Source organism: Macrotis lagotis, chromosome 5 (assembly GCF_037893015.1).
Source record: "Macrotis lagotis isolate mMagLag1 chromosome 5, bilby.v1.9.chrom.fasta, whole genome shotgun sequence".
In the NCBI taxonomy this organism is placed as follows: Eukaryota; Metazoa; Chordata; class Mammalia; order Peramelemorphia; family Peramelidae; genus Macrotis; species Macrotis lagotis.
Genome location: NC_133662.1, coordinates 188794854 through 188811845, shown reverse-complemented (window position 1 = coordinate 188811845; position 16992 = coordinate 188794854).

Below are 16992 nucleotides of genomic sequence, written 5' to 3'. Positions count from 1 at the left end.
GTAAGATCAGGGGTGGAAAAAGGATGCCCATTATCACCACTACCATTCAATATTGTATTAGACTTGTTAGCTTCAGCAATAAGAGATGAAATAGAAATTGAAGAAATTAGAATTGGGAAGGAAGAAACATAACTCTCACTCTTTGCAGATGACATGATAGTATACCTAGAAAATCCTAAAAATCTCATCTAAAAACTACTAGAAACAATCAACAACTTTAGCAAAGTCATATGATATAAAATAAACATTCATAAATCCTCAGCATTTATATATTACTAGCAAGATACAACAGCAAGAGCTAGGAAGAGAAATCCCATTTAAAGTAACTTCAGACTATATAAAACGCTTGGAAGTCTATCTGCCAAGGCAGAGTCAGAAACTCTATGAAAACAACTATAAAACACTTTTCACACAAATAAAATCATATTTAAACAACTGGACAAATATCAAATGCTCATGGATAGGATGAGCTAATATAATAAAAATGACAATTCTACCTAAATTAAACTATTTATTTAGTGCTTTTCTGAGCAAACATCCAAAAAATCACTTTTAACAAACTAGAAAAAATTGTAAGTAAATTCATAAATTCATATGGAGAAATAAAAAGTCAAGAATATACAGGGATTTAATAAAAAAGTGCAAAAGAAGGTGGTTAGCCTGATCAGATCTAAAATTATACTATAAAGTATCAGTCATCAAAACTGTCTATTATTGGCTAAGAAACAGAATGGTGGTTCAGTGGAATATTCTAGTTGCAAAAGAGGTAGCAGGAAATGATTATAGTAATCTGCTGTTTGATAAACCCAGAGTCCAGCTTCTGGAATAAAAACTCTCTCTCTTAGATAAAAACTTTTGGTAAAACTAGAAGTTAGTATGGCAGAAACTTAGATTAGAATAATATCTCATACCCTATACTGCTGAACCCAAAGAGCAAGACAGAAAACAAAATTTGATAATTTTGGAGATTTTTTTAATTTCCCGGGGACTGCCTGGGGATGAAGAGTACTCAAATCACACAGTACCTGAGTGTTCAGGGGATAGGGTTTTCATAGTGGCTTTTTTGGGGGGCGGGTAACTGAGAGCAAGCAAGATACAGAGGCAAAGACAGAAGTTAGATAAAGTTTCTTGTCATACTACTACAAACATATGTAAACATATGGTTCAGTATAGATAGGGGACTAGACAAAGTGGAAAAGGATCAGGGTCTTTGTGTTATGTCTGAATATGTTTCCTGAGATGGAGGGAGTCACCTATTTATGGGCTTCCCACAGGTTTGAGGGAGTGAACTTTACTATCTTATGGTACCAGCTGCATCTGGGGAAGGGGAAGCAGTCCTGGGAGGAAGCAGAAATTTTAGAGATACAGCAAGATAATTAGGCTAGCAAGGGTTCTTTATGAATCCTAGACAAATTTATGGTATATTTGTGACCCCCCCCCAGAGTCAAGTATTTTGGTCCTGTCAGATTATTTTCAGACCAAAATGCTCCTAGCCAAGTTATATTTTTGAGGAGTTTCTTGGGGCCCAGAAAGGTGTCAAAGACCCCTTCTAAGGTGTTTTTTTTGGAAGGGCAATGGGGTTAAGTGGCTTGCCCAAAGCCACACATCTAGGTAATTATTAAGTGTCTGAGGCTGGATTTGAACTCAAGTATGCCTGACTAGGGCTGGTGCTTTACCCACTGTGCCACCTAGCCTCCTCAAGGACCCCTTCTATACAGTAATTATACAAATATTGATATTGTACTTCATTACCAAGATAATATCGAAATGAGTTCAGGATTTAGACATAAAAGTCAAAATTATAAGCAAACTAGGTGGAAAGGAAAGGAGTTTATGACCAAGGAAAGGAGAGAGAGAGAACATCATTAAAAACAAACTGGAGTGGGGCTAAGTGGCACAGTGGATAGAGTACCGGCCTGGAGTCAGGAGTACCTGAGTTCAAATCCGGCCTCAGACATTTAATAATTACCTAGGTATGTGGCCTTGATTAAGCCACTTAACCCCACTGCCTTGGGGAAAAAAACCCTAAAAAAACAACTAAACTAGATTATTTTGATTATATTGTATTAAAAAGCTTTTGCAGAATAAAACCAATGTAACCAGGTTCAAAAGAAATGTAGGACATTGGTAAACAATTTTTTCAAATAATATTTCTGACAAATGACTCATTTCTAAAATATATAGAGAACTGAGTCAAATTTATAAAAAAACAAAAAACAAAGCCATTCCCCAATTGACAAATGGTCAAAGAATATGCAGAGGCAATTTACAGATGAGGAGATCAAAGCAATCCATAGTCATATGAAAAATCGCTCTAAATAATTACTTATTAGAGAAATGCTAATGAAAGCATCTCTGAGGCACCATTCCACACCTCTCAGACAGACAGATGTGACCAGAAAATACAATGATCAATGTTGGAGGGGATGTGGGAAATCTGGAACACTAATACTTTGATTGTTGGAGTTGTGAACTCATCCAACCTTTCTGGAGAGTAATCTGGAATTATTCCAAAGGGCAATAAAAATGTGCATACCCTTTGCTACAGCAATACCACTACTGGGTCTATACCCTGAAGGCATGATGAAAAAAAAAGCATCACTTGTACAAACATTTTTGTAGCAGTCCTGTTTGTGGTGGCAAAGAATTGAAAATGGACTGAATATTCATCAATTGGGCAATGACTAAACAAATTGTGGTATATGTATGTTATGGGCTGAGCAAGATGAACAGAACCAGAAAACTATTGTACACCATAACAGCAGAAAGGGGTTGATGAGCAGTCTCAATGGACTTGCTCATTCCATCAGTGCAACAATCACAGACAATTTTAGGGTATCTATGATGGAGAACACCATCTATATCCAAAGAAAGAATCCTGGAGTTTAAACAAAGACCAAAGACTATTACCTCTAATTTTTAAAAAGCTATTTTATAATTTAATTTTACTACATCTTATATTTTATTTTTTCCTTAAAGATATGGTTTCTTTCTTAACACATTCAATTTTGATCAATGTATAGCATGGAAAGAATGTAAAGACTGGCAAATTTCCTTATATGGGGAAGTGGGAGGAGGGAAGTAAGATTTGGGGGAAAATTTTAAAATTCAAAAAACATTTTAAAAAGCCAAATGGGGCTATGAAGAATTGGAAATAACTGAAGAACAAAATCATAAACCTGGTGTTGTAATTCTATTGTACTGTTGCTGTCTACTTCAAGATACACAAAGGAGTTTAAATAACAGCTTTTTTTCCATCCTTAAAGGACCAAAATATCCATATCTGTGGGTCATTGACAAAAATGATTAATAAATACCTGACTGTTAATATTGGAAAAACACAGGATTTATTCTTCCCTGAATTATTAATTATACTGCATGATTAGATTATGAGAAATCTGATATAGGTTATACATTTATATTTCTGTTAAACATATTTGCATATTAGTCATGTTGTAAAAGAAGAATAAGACAAAAAAGAAAAATCAAGGGAAAAAAAGAAAAAACACATAAAAGAAAATTTTTAAAATGAAAATAGTATGTTTTGGTCTGCATTCAGATTCCATAGTTCTTTCTCTGGATGTGGATGCTATTTTCTATCACAAAACTTTTAGAATTGTCTTGGATCACTGTATTGCTGAGAATATCTAAGTTTATCATAATTGATCATCATAAAACATTGCTGTTGAAATGTACAGTGTTATCCTGGTTCTTCTCACTTCATCAAACATCATCAGTTCATATAAGTCTTTCTAGGTTTTTCTGAAATCCACCTGCTCACAATTTCTTGTAGAACAATAGTATTTTATCATATTCATATAGCACAACTTGTTCAACTATTACCCAATTGATGGGCATTCTTTCAATTTCCAATTCTTTTCCAATACACATAACCTTGCTCTAAATATTGTTGTACATGTGGATCTTTTCCCCTTTTTATGATCTCTTTGGGATTCAATGCATATATATTGTTGGATCAAAGGGTTGGGTATAGTTCCAAGTTGCTCTCCAGAATGGTTGATCAATTCACAATTCCACCAATAAGCATTAGTCCCAGTTTTCTCACGTTTCCTCCAACATTTATAATTTTCCTTTTTGTCATATTACCCAATCTTATAGGTGTGAAGTGTTACCTCAGGATTATTTTAACTGGCATTTCTCTAATCGTAGTAAAGTGTAGCACTTCTTTTATTTAATTATTGATATCCTTTACTGATTCTTAAAATTACCTGTTCATAATAATGATGATGATTTATATATTGGGAGATGATTCAGATTTTTTTAAATATAACTCAGTTATTTATACATTTGAGAAACTAGGCCTTTATCAGAGAAACTTGCTGTAAATTTTTCCCTCAGTTTTTGCTTTGAAGGATTGAATTTCAGACAGGGTATATCATAGATAATATATGAGGTATACAATTTCAGAAGAAGTACATAAAGTTCCCTAATTTCTACTGCACATAGTCTCACTTTTGTCAATAAGAGAAGTGAGGCATTGTTCTGAACTATGGGTATAAGCAAAGTATACATTTGACCCTTCCATGAGATTCCAGGGAAGATAGTCTAATTCAGGTCACTGCCCAAGAACTATTTAAAGCTTTGATATTAAGGGAATGGAAATGAGAACAAGCTGGTCATGAACTTCTTCCTCCTTTTACCTCTATGTAACTTTGCCTACCTCTCAGGGTATGGGGTTTATGTATGGAATACTCTAATTCTCTAATATCCAAGTTCCATCAAACCAGACCTAAAATGAGATGTTATGTAATCTTTTGTTCTAAAACTCCTCAATTAAGTTTACTCCAGAAGGTTACTAGAAAAGAAGTCATGAGAAAGTGAAGAAAATTTTGAAAGTGGTTTTTCATTTTTTGAATATGGAAGAAAATTTAAAAAAAATAATTTAAAACTGTATAACCAGGCAATCACTAATTATTCTTTGAGTTTATTTGATCACACATATTTCCCCTCCTTTTCTACCTCCTGATTTGTTTTTTTTTTATAATTCAGAGTTTGACTCATTAATGTAATTTATCTTTTACAAGTCTTAGGGGAGGAGTAAGCTTCATGGCATGGATTTTCTTTTTTTTTTTTTTTTTGGTTCCCAAAATATATAGCATATGTTGTTCATTACTCACATCTCAAATAAAAATGTCCTGAATTTTTGGGTCCCACCCCTACTAAATTAAAAAACTCTCCAGTTATTCCCTTAAGCAAAGTCTTGTCTTTATTTTTCTTGAATAAATATTTATGCATTTTTCTCTTAATTCTTGTTCAAAGGAAGCCATATTTATCTCATGACATTTTGATCTACATCTGCTTTGGGGGTCAGAATAAAATGACAAACTATAAAAATGCTAATATGGGAAGCTTTGTTCCAAGGTATCCATTAGGAAGCTTCCTTCTTTAAGGCAAGATAGAAACACATGGGAGCTGCTTAACCACCATGTGTGGATTAGGAAACACACTGGAGGCTGAGATCACAAAGCCCTGGAGCTCCTTCATTGCTTTGGTATATAAAAATAAAAGATAATTTCCCACAAAATTTATAACAAAATCATGGAATCCAAAGCAGATGAGCTAGATCACAGCATTTTCACCAGATTTTTACCTCTCAAATATTATTTCAAATATTATGTTATTCTAAAAATAATCAAATATATAGTATATCTCTGTATTCTATACATACTCTAGCATTCATCATCTATGTATATATCTGTCATTCATCTAATTAGGTATCATTTATCTCATTATATCTGCAGCCACCTCTCTATGATCAATCTTTCAATCTATTTTATCTATCTACTATAGAAGAAATGAATAGTCCAAAGAGCAAAGTTTAAAAAAATTGTTAAAGACAATTCCTTGCTACATCTATAATAAGTAGTAATAATAAGGATGGGCATGTGATTTAAATGATTCAAGGAAACTCTCAGGAGATGAAGTATTCTTCCAGTGCAGGATAGTAGCCTTCTCTGGAACCAACTAGTCTTAAAATAATACCTAGAGCACTAAAAGGGTAATGACTTAACCAGGACCACACAGTCAGTAAATATCATAAGTAGGGCTTAAATACAGGTGTTCCTAGCTGCAAGGACAATTGTCTATCCATTATTCCATATTGGTTTTTTATTTCTAATAATAAGTGTGTGTGTGTGTGTGTGTGTGTGTGTGTGTGTGTGTGTGTGTGTGTGTGTGTTAACTCCTTTAAATGGATATTTAAATGGATATTTGAAGAGTTTCCATCTGGAATATGATACTTGGAGTTCAGAGAACTCATCAAATTTTCTGAAATGTATTCAATGTAGATAAGTTTCCTTTACAAAGATTTCACTTCTTTATCTTTCCAATTTTAATATTTTTAGGGCTTTAGAAATGAGGACAACCATTTTAAGAGACAAATCATTATTCTTTCTCCCCCAAACGGCTGATTTCCCATGATTCCTGATCCTTTAAGCTTTTCCATTGTTTCTTAATTCCACTTCCCAGAAAAATCTTATTGCTTTTTCTTTCCTATCTTCTAAACTGAAGGAGACTCTCTTACTTATTAAAAAGAATAAAGGTCAGGTATGTGGTTCATTAAAATGCACTCATCCCAGCTTTGAAAAAAAACTAAAAGAAGTATTAATATTAGATAAATTTTACCTTAATGTATCTATAGAGAACTGAAAGGGAAGCAAGCAAATATAAACTAATCCTCAGACTTGATAATACTATAATGCTAATTTCCAGTATCCCTCTAACACACACATATTTATAAAATATATAATTATCCACTCTATATATTTCTTCATATGCCTATTCATTTTAATATATGTTATAAAAATATTACATATAGATACTCCATAATATATAGACCCATTGCTTGTATTCAATTGGATTCAGAAGTGAATAGAACACTGAACCTAGAGTAAGAAAGACTCATATTCATGACTTCAAACATTCACCAGTTGTGTGACCTGGGACACATGTTTTCCTTAGTTTCCTCATCTGTAAGATGCACTAGTGAAGAAAACGTCAGACTGTTATTATATCTTTGCCAAGAAATCCTCAAATGGGCTCACAAAGCTTCAGATATGACTGAAAAATGATTCATCTTTCTTTGTCTGATATTTCTTCCTTGCTAACTTAGAATTCAGCAGACTTCCTCTTTAGTCTTTGAGACTATCGAATGGTAAATAAAATCTGGCAGTCCCCAAACTCCCTCTTTAGTTTTAAAAGCTAGAAAGAGGGCAGCTAGGTGGCGCAGTGGATAGAGCACCAGCCCTGGAGTTAGGAGTACCTGAGTTCAAATCCAGCCTCAGACAATTCATAATTACCTAGCTGTATGGCCTTGGGCAAGCCACTTAACCCTATTTGCCTTGCAAAAAAAGCTAGCAAGAAAGAATTATTGAGATTTTTCTGAGAAGTGGAATTGAGAGAAGTCAGAGAGCAGGGATTATCTTTCCTTTATTTTAAAATACTTAGTGAGTAGCACAATCCATAGCCCATAATAAGTATTTAATATTTTTAAAAAATTATTCATTTACTTATAGACAGAGAATAAAAAGTAATGAAATTAAAGATTTCTTAATGGATGTTATCATGATATATAGTAATATGATAAAAAAATTTAAAAACCAACTAGATAGAATTTAAATCAAAGGACCTGGGTTCAAATCTTGACTATGCTACTACCATATGCCTGTGTACATAATGCATTTAAACTGTCTACCCTCTAGTTTCCTCACCTATTAATGGAGGTAGGCAACCTTTAAGGTTACTTATAACACTAAATTGTATGTCCATGAATTCCATCTATCTGTATTTTTCCCTCTGGTAATACAGAAACAAATGCAAATTTCTTTTAGAAATTCTTGAAAAATTATAGCCATAGTTTTATGTTTCATCTTTCTGAGAGTGCTTGGATAGGTTAGCTATTTAACAAATGTCTGTTGAATTGGACTGCAGCCAATGATTTTCCAATTATCCCTCCAGATGTCTTTTTCCAGGTCTTTTTTTATTTTATTTTATTGGGGAATCACATATGTTATTCCAATGGTGTTGTCTCATGGTTTTACACAAATATTATTTTTGTTGTAGCACTGAATTCTTGAGTTCTGTGCCCTCAATGGAATCTCAGGATAATCACCATTTTATTATTTTGAGCTATAAATTCTATCTTCAATATTTTCATTAAAATGTTTAATTTAATTTTGAATCATTGAAATCACCTATTCCTTCCATTTCAACCATTCTCACAATTTTTGTTACCAATCTACTCTTCTCCCTCTCCCCCCATTCTCCTTGCCATTATTGAAGAATTATTCTTTCTTTTATATTCAGAGGTTTTTCTTTACTTAATCATTTCCTCAGTGTCTCTGCTGACTTTGCTTTCTTACCCTCAAATGGTTGGAAATTTTTGAGGTTTTTACTTGCTAAAGCATGCTTATCTAATTGAGATGCTGCTGAGGGGAACCTGAGAGGAAATAGCTTGCTGATAATAATCTGATCATCCTTCTAGAGGCTAAGTGATGTAATGAGTTTATAATTGTGCAGAGCCTAGAGACAGAAAGTCCTGGGTTCAAATTTAGTCTGAGGCACTTTCTAGCTTTGTGATCTTAAACAAGTTAGCTAACCTCTATTTGTCTCAGCTTCTTCAATCGTAGAATGGAAATAACAGCATCTAATTCACAGAGTTATGAGAAAAAAATGAGATATTTGTAAAACACAGAAGCTATGCAAATGTTTATTCCTTTCCTTTCTGTCCTGTAGCCACCATTATCTCATGCTGTGTCCAGAATCTTGATATAGACCTATAGAGCAGTTCTCAGAATACAAGAAAGAGAACATAATGTATATGCTATCTCTTTCTTAGAGAAAAAATATCATTGTTTTTTCCTTTTTCTTCCTTTTGTAATCATTATTTTCCATTCTTTAGGAGGCATTTTTCACAACTGAAAGCATCAAAGAGAAACTGAGTTCAGACATAACTTCTAAAAAGTCTTAGTGGAATTCTCTGCTCAGGTTTTTCAAGCTGGAAAACGCCTGGCCAGAAAGGTTCTCCATGAGATTCAGGATGGGTAGAAGGGGGAAGAAGTCTTTTAAACTTCCAACTCTGAGGCTCAGTGATTTTATTGATTTCTACTAGAATATGATTTCAAACTACTTCTTATTTCTTCTTTCTTCTTTTCTTCTCTCTAGTTAAGATTTTACAAACTTCTTTCCAGTTCTCTGTTGTTCTTTAGCTTCTAAAATGAATCTGGCTTGTTGGAAGCTAAGTATCAAGGCCCAGTTATAACCCATTTAGTGAGAAATCCAAAAAGAACCAGACAATGGTTAAGGCAGTTATGGAAAGTAGGGATATCTAGGTGGACAATAAGTGAATAGCTGCCATATTTGCTCCCCTTTAATGAAAAGAATAGCAATCGAACTCATTAAAATAAGGTGTCATTGAGACTTCTGGCCAAGATGGTGGAGAGAAGTCAGGCACAATTCTAACACCTGAGTCTTCTTCTCATTAGACTTGGCTTGAAGTCAACTTACACACATACTCAGTTAACTTAAAAAAATCCAACCTTTCAAGTACTAAAAGAGGAAAAGGGGAGGGGGCAGAGAGAAAGGGAGGGGGAGGGAAAAAGGGAAACTAACAAAAGGAATGGAAGGGAAAAGGGAAAAAGGGGAAGGGGAAACAAAGGGAAGGGGTGGATATAGGAGGGCAAACACACTGAAGGGGGTGGTATTCTGAAACAAAATACTGGAGAATACAGATAAGGGGGGAAAGGGGGGAAAATACAAACAGAGGGAAGATAGAATGGAGGTCAATAAAGAATTAGTAATCATAACTTTGAATGTGAATGGGATGAACTCTCCCTTAAAATGTAAGTGAATAGCAGAGTGGATTAAAAACCAGAATCCTACAATATGTTGCTTACAAGAAACTCATTTGAAGCAGAAAGCTACATATAGAGTAAAGGTAAATTTTGGACCAAAATATATTTTGCTTAAGCTGAAGTGAAAAAATCAGGGGTAGCATTCCTTATCTCAGATATAGCAGCTGAAAAACAGATAGCATTCAAAGAGATAAGGAAGGAAACTTTATCCTCCTAAAAGGTACCATAGACAATAAAGTTATTTCAATATTGAATATATATGCAGCCAATAGGATAGCATCCAAATTCTTAAGGAGAAGCTGAAAGAACTAGAGGAAGACATAAACAGCAAAATTCCACTAGTGGGAGACTTCAACCTCCCACATTGAGATCTAGATAAATCAAATCATAAAATAAACAAGAAAGAAGTTAAGGAGGTAAATAGATTGTTAGAAAAAACTAGATATGGTAGACTTATGGAGGAAACCGAATGGAGATAGAAAGGAATATACCTTTTTCTCTGCAGTACATGACACTTATACAAAAGTTGATCATGTACTAGGACATAAAAACCTAATTATCAACTGCAAAAAGGCAGAAATAGTGAATACATCTTTCTCAGATCACAATGCTATAAAAGTCAGATGCAATATTAGACCAAGGAGATATAGACCCAGAACCAATTGGAAACTGAATAACCTCATTTTAAAGAATGAGTGGACCAAAAAGCAAATTATAGAAAGAATTAATCATTTTACCCCTAGATAATGACAATAATGAAACAACTTATCAAAACCTATGGGATTCACTCCAAGCAGCTGTCATGGGATATATAATATATATTAAAGCTTACATTAATAAATTAGAGAAAGAAGAAATCAATGCAATAAATATGAAACTAAAAAAATTAGAGAAAGAACAAATTAAAAATCCCCAATTAAATCCCAAATTATAAATTCTTAAAATTAAAGGAGAAATTAATAAAAGCAAAAGCAAAAAACTATTGAATTAATAAATAAAGACAAAAGTTGGTTTTTATGAAAAAAACAATAAAATTGATAAACCTCTGGTCAATTTGATTAAAAAAGAGAGAAAAAAACAAATTATAGTATCATAAATGAAAACGGTGAAACCACCAATGAGGAGAGAATTAAAGTAATAATTCAAAATTATTTTGCCCAACTATGTCAATAAATTTGATAACCTAAGTGAAATGGATGAATATTTACAAAAATATAAGTTTCCCAGGTTAAATGAAGAAGAGATTAAATACTTAAACCACCTATCTCAGAAAAAGAAATTCAACAAGCCATCATTGAACTCCCTAAGAAAAAATTTCCAGGGCCTGATGGATTCACAAGTGAATTCTAACAAACATTTAAGGAACAATTGGTTACAATTCTATATAAACTCTTTGGAAAAATAGGGGAAAGATGGAAGTCTGCTTAACTCTTTCTATGAAACCAATATGGTGCTGATGCCTAAACCAGGAAGAGTTAAAACAGAGAAAGAAAATTATGGACCTATCTCCCTGATGAATAGAGATGCAAAAATCTTAAATAAAATCTTAGCAAAATAATTACAAGTTATCACTGGGATAATACATTATGATTAAGTAGGATTTATCCCAGGAATGCAGGGTTTGTTCAATATTGGGAAAACTGTTATTATAATCAATTATATCAATGACAAACCTATCAGAAATTATATGATCATATAAATAGATGCTGAAATAGCTTTTGACAAACTACAACACCCTTTCCTATTAAAAACACTATTGAGAGTGTAGGAAGAAATGGGCTGTTCCTTAGAATAATTAGCAGTATGTGAAACTATCAACAAGCATTATATTCAAGTGTGGAGAAGCTAGAGGCATTCCCAATAAGATCAGGGGTGAAAGAAGTATGCCCTTTATCACCACTACTATTCAATATCATATTAGAAATATTAGCTTCAGTAATTAGAGAAGGGAAAAGAAATTGAAGGAATTAGAATTGGTAAGGAAGAGACAAAACTCTAACTCTTTGCAGATGACATGATGGTCTAACTAGAGAATCCCAAGAAATCATCCAAAAAAACTACTGGGAAACAATTAGCCATTTTAGCAAAGTTGTAGTGATAAAATAAACCCTCATAAATCCTCAAAATTTCTATATATGTCTAGCAAGATACAGTAGGAAAAATTAGAAAGAGAAATCCCATTCAAAGTAACCTCAAACAATATAAAATACCTGGGGGTCTATTTTCCAAGACAGACTCAGAAACTTTTTGAAAACAATTATAAAACACTTCTCACACAAATTAAATCAGATTTAAATAACTGGGCAAATATCAACTACTCATGGATAGGTAGAGCTAATATAATAAAAATGACAATTCTACCAAAACTAACCTACCTGTTTAGTGCCCTACCAATCAAAATTCCAAAAAATTACTTTAATGAGTTAGAAAAAGTGGTAAGTAAATTCATATGGATAAATAAAAAGTCAATTTCCAGGATTTAATGAAAAAAGTGCAAAAGTAGGGGGCTTAGCCCTTTCTGGTCTAAACTTATAAAGCATCAGTCCTCAAAACTGTTTGATATTGGCTAAGAAATAGAGCGGTACTACTAGGTCCATACCCTGAAGAAATGATGAAAAAAGGGTAAAAACATTACTTGTACAAAAATATTTATAGCAGACCTATTTGTGGTGGCAAAGAATGGGAAATCAAGTAAATGTCCTTCAATTGGGGAATGGCTTAGCAAACTGCGGTATATGCATGTCATGGAACACTATTGTTCTATTAGAAACCAAGAGGGACCAGATTTCAGGGAAGCCTGGAGGAATTTGCATGAACTGATGCTGAGTGAGATGAGCAGAACCAGAAAAACACTGTACATCCTAACAGCAACATGGGAGTGATGTTCAACCTTGAAGGACTTGATTATTCCATCAGTGCAGCAATCAGAAACAATATTGTGCTGTCTGCAAAGGAGAGTGCCATCTGTATCCAGATAAGGAGCTGTGGAATTTGAACAAAGTGCAAGGACTGTTCCATTTAATTTAGGAAAAAAACCAGATATCTTATTGTCTGATATTGTTACCTCTGAGACTTCTCTTCTCTTCTTTAAGGATATGATTTCTCTCTCATCACACCCAATTTGGATCAAGGTACAACATGGAAACAAAGTAAAGACTGACAGAGTGCTTTCTGTGGGGGGGTGCCCCCACAGAAAATTCAAATAATATCTTTAATAAAAATTAATTAAAAAAAAGAAATAGAGTGGTGGACCAGTGGAATAGACTAGGTACAATAGCAGGAAACGATTATAGTAATCTGCTGTTTGATAAACCCAAAGAGTCCAGCTATTGGGATAAAAACTCTCACTTTGATAAAAACTGTTGGGAAAATTGGAAGTTAGTATGGAAGAAACTTTGATTAGACCAACACCTCACACCCTTTACCAAGATAAGATCCAAATGGAGACAGGATTTAGACATAAAAAAATACTATAAGCAAATTAGAAGATCAAGGACTAGTTTGCCTGTCAGATCTATGCAAAGGGGAGCAATTTATGACTAAAGAAGAGATGGAGAACATCACCAAAAACAAAGTAGATGATTTTGATTACATTAAATTAAAAAGCTTTTGCAAAGATAAAACCACTGTAACTAAGGTCAAAAGAAAGGTAGGAAACTGGGAAACAATCTTTACAACTAATGATTCTGACAAAGGACTCATTTGTAAAATATACAGAGAACTGAGTCAGTTTTTTTAGGTTTTTTTGCAAGGCAAATGGAGTTAAGTGGCTTGTCCAAGACCACACAGCTAGGTAATTATTAAGTGTCTGAGACCGAGTCATAGTATTTTTTTTAAAAAAAAAGTCATTTCCCCAGTAGACAAATGGTCAAAGGATATGCAAAGGCAATTTACAGATGAGAAGATCACAGCAATCCATAGCCATATAAAAATTTGCTCTAAATCATTAATTATTAGATAAATGCAAATTAAAGCTTCTCTGAGGAACGACCTCACACCTCTCAGACTGGGCAATATGACCAGAAAGAGCAAATTGTTGGAAGGGTTTGGGAAATATGGGACACTATTACACTGTTAATGGAACTGTGAAATCATCTAACCTTTCTGGAGAGAAATTTGGAACTATGCCCAAAGGGTAACAAAAATGAGCATACCCTTTGATCCAGCAATAACACTACTGGGTCCATACCCTGAAGAGATGATGAAAAAGTGTAAAAACATAACTTGTACAAAAATATTCAGAGCAGTCCTGTTTGTGGTGGGAAAGAATTGGAAATCAAGTAAATGTCCTTAAATTTGGGAATGGCTTAGCAAACTGTGGTATATGTATGTCATGGGACACTATTGTTCTCTTAGAAACCAGGAGGGATGGGAATTCAGGAAGCCTGGAGGGATTTGCATGAACTGATGTTCAGTGTGATGAGCAGAACCAGAAAAACACCGTACACTCTAAAAGCAACATGGGGGTGATGATCAAACTTGCTCATTCCATCAGTGCAGCAATCAGGAACAATTTTAGAACCGTGGAGTTTGAACAAAGTTCAAGGAATACTCCCTTTAATGTAGAGAAAAAACATATATATTATTGTCTGATCTTGTTATCTTTTATCCTTTTTGTTTCTTCCTTAAGAATATGATTTCTCTCTCATCACACTCAATTTGGATCAATGTATAACATGGAAACAATGTAAAGACTGTCAAATTGCCTTACATGGGAGGTGGGGGGGGGAGGGAAGCAAAATTGGGGGGGAAATTGTAAAACTCTAATAATATCTTTAATAAAAAAATTTAACTAAATTATAAGGTGCCATGAAGGACAAACCACTGAAGGGTTACTCTTTTTTTTTTAAGTTTTTGCAAGGCAATAGGGTTAAGTGGCTTGCCCAAGGCCACACAGTTATGTAATTAGTAAGTGTCTGAGGCTGGCTTTGAACTCAAGTACTCCTGATTCCAGAGCTGGTGCTCTATCCACTGTGCCAACTAGCTGCCCCAGAGTTACTTTTTTAATAGGGGCAGGGAATGTTCCACCTGCAGGTGGTATAAGGTTTGGGAAATCATTTGATCTGGCACTGCCATGGCACCCACAGGAAGGACTTGAAATTCTTTAAATTTAGGAACCTTTTAGGTGTTAATTAATTAAATTTTTGACCAATTATTACAGGCTAATGTTTAAGTTGATAATTTTGTATAATCCACAAATTATGTTCTAAATATTCAAATGGATCTTGGAATAAAAAGATTCCCTGCCCTTTTATTTTTTAATTTATTTTTTTATTCTTATTTTGTACAAATGTTTTTTTACATTAATAAAATATTATTGTTTACAAGTAAACAAAATACCCCTCCCCCCATGAATATAGATAGACTTGCTTGGGTAAAAAAAGTAAAGGGGAGAGAAAAAAATTAAAATAAAAAAAAATAGTAATAATTATAGGTATGGCCAGGTGGCACTATGGACAAAGCAACAGCCCTGGAGCCACGAGCACCTAAACCCATATCTAGCCTCATAAACCCAACAATCACCCAGCCATGTGATATGCAAGCCACCTGATCCCCACTGCCCTGCAAAAACCAAAAAGAAGAAAAAACAAAAAGACCCAAAATAAAATAAAATAGTAATAATAGTAGGGGTGGCTGGGTGGCAGACAGAGCATTGGCCCTTGAGCCAGGAGCACCTGGGTCCAAATCTGGCCCCAGCCACCCAAAGACCACCTTGCTATGGGGCTCCAGGCAGGCAACCCAGTCCCAACTGCCCAGAACCCTCCCCCAAATAATAATAACAAAAAATGTGCTTCAGTCTTGGTCCCAAAACCAAAAACTCTGTGATGGGTGGATCAGATTCTTTATAAGTCCATCACAAAAGTTACTTCCATATTTTTCCAACGTTGCCATTGCTGATTGCACCTCCCTCCTTTCTTATTTCTCCACTACCATGTACTTTATTTTCTCTCTCCTTTCACTCTGACTCTACTGTAGGGTTGCTGAGTGACGCAGCAGATAGATCCCGGGTCCTGGGGCCAAGAAGCCCAGAGTCGCCATACCACCCCTTAGGCCCAGAATCCACCTGGCCCTATGGTCCTTGGCAGGCCGTCCAATCCCAGCCCTTTGCACGAAGTAAAAAAGAAAATGTGTTATATCTGACCACTCTCCCCCCATGGTCCATCCTCTCCTCCTTTATTCACATCCCCACCCCTTCCCCCTGCTCCCCCGTCCTTACTCCAGATGTCTATACCCCATTGAGTACATATGCTGTTTCCTCTCCTAGCCACCTCTTATGAGAGCAAAGGTTCCCACATTTCCTCTTGCCTCCCCCCTTCTATATCATTGCAATAGCTCATTGTAATAAAAAAATCTTATTATGTGAAATATCTTAGACTATTTCCCCCTCTCCTTTTTCTTTCTCCCATTCCATTTTCCTTTTTTTCTATTGACTCCATTTTTACACCATATTTTATTTTCGAATTCAGCTTTCTCCAGTGTTTCAACTATAAAAGCTCCCTCTACTTGCTCTATTAACTGAGAAGGTTCATATGAATATTATGAGTATCATTTTTCTATACATGCAGTTCATCCTCATTAAGTCCCTCATATTTCCCCCCTCTCCTCCAACCTCCATGCTTCACCTGAGTCCTGTATCTGAAGATCAAACCTTCTGTTCAGCTCTGGCCATTCCAAAAGGAACATTTGAAATTCCCCGGTTCATTGAAAGTCCATCTTTTTCCCCTGGAAGAGGACATTCAGCCTTGCTGGGTAGTTCATTCTTGGCTGCATTCTAAGCTCTTTTGCCTTCCGGTATATTGTATTCCAAGCCCTACGAGCTTCCAATGTAGTTGTTGCTAAGTCTTGTGTGATCCTAACTGCAGCTCCACAATATTTGAATTATGTCCTTCTGGCTGCTTGTAATATTTTCTCTTTGACTTGGGAGTTCTGGAACTTGGCTATAATATTCCTAGGGGTTGGTTTTTTGGGATCTCTTTCTTGGGGGGATCGGTGGATTCTCTCCATTTCTATTTTGTCCTCTGCTTCTAGAATATCAGGGCAATTTTCCTGTAGTAATTCTTTGAAAATGATGTCAAGGCTCTTTTCCTGATCATGACTTTCAGGTATTCCAATAATTTTT